We start from the raw sequence: 1,118 nt of genomic DNA, 5'->3' as shown, positions 1-1,118 counted from the left end.
CATTCAAATCCATTTACTTCTGTGAAAAACTTGGCCGATCGTCCCTCCTTTGTTAGAAAGAAGTATGGGTCTAATTTTTTTTTAAATTTTTTTTTTAAATTTTTATTTATTTATGATAGTTACAGAGAGAGAGAGAGGCAGAGACACAGGCAGAGGGAGAAGCAGGCTCCATGCACCGGGAGCCCGATGTGGGATTCGATCCCGGGTCTCCAGAATCGCGCCCTGGGCCAAAGGCAGGCGCCAAACTGCTGCGCCACCCAGGGATCCCAGAAGTACAGGTCTAAAGATGGAAAAATCGTCTTTGGGATTCTTTCCTGATGGGCTTTTTTTTTTTGCATTGAGGGGTGACGGGAGGAAGATCTCTGTCCACACCCAACGCTGCGGCTTCCATAACTCATGTCCCCGTCTCCTTCTCACTGGTGTCTACTTTGGGAGCCCTGGGAGTGTCCACGTCTTTTGGATCCACACGAAGCAGGCAACAGGCTTATGTCGAGACAAGAATAAAAGAGTAGTAAAGCCACTGCCTTTATTGCCCAAATTCACCCGGCCGGCAGCACCTGCTGGCGAGTACTGCTTCCTGAGCAGACTCTCCTCCTGGCAGCAGAAAGAGCTGATGACCCCCTGGACCCTAAGAATCTGGATTGAAAGGCAAGAATCCCTCTCCTCTCTCCGGGCACACCTGTAAGTACACATAATGAATATATGCAACCGTGCCCACAGCACCGCGTGGCCGAGGATCGATACGTCATTTTGTGAACCCAAGAAAAGAGATTGTAGGACAAGAGATTGGACTAGCTTCATGGTTTTCCATCTGTGGGTTAGTGATCCCTAGGAATCCACACAGTTTTTGCACGGGGCCTATGGATTCAGGTGTGCTTCGAACACACTGTGTAGACGGGGTGGATGAGCGTTACGTGGACGTGGTCGTGAGCACAGGCTCTTTACCCAGACCACGTAGTTTCAAATCTTAATTCTTCCACTGAGCAGCTGCGTGCCTGGATGGGTCGCCCAACTTCCTTGTGTTTTAATTTCCTTGTTCTTGAACCACGTAAAGTTGGTAAGACCGAAACAAATTAGTCATCCTGCATGCTTAGTCCTCGGGGGGTGATGCGTGTTCA

This window comes from Canis lupus, chromosome 38, assembly GCF_011100685.1.
Source record: "Canis lupus familiaris isolate Mischka breed German Shepherd chromosome 38, alternate assembly UU_Cfam_GSD_1.0, whole genome shotgun sequence".
Lineage (NCBI taxonomy): Eukaryota > Metazoa > Chordata > Mammalia > Carnivora > Canidae > Canis > Canis lupus.
This window is presented reverse-complemented; position numbering follows the sequence as displayed.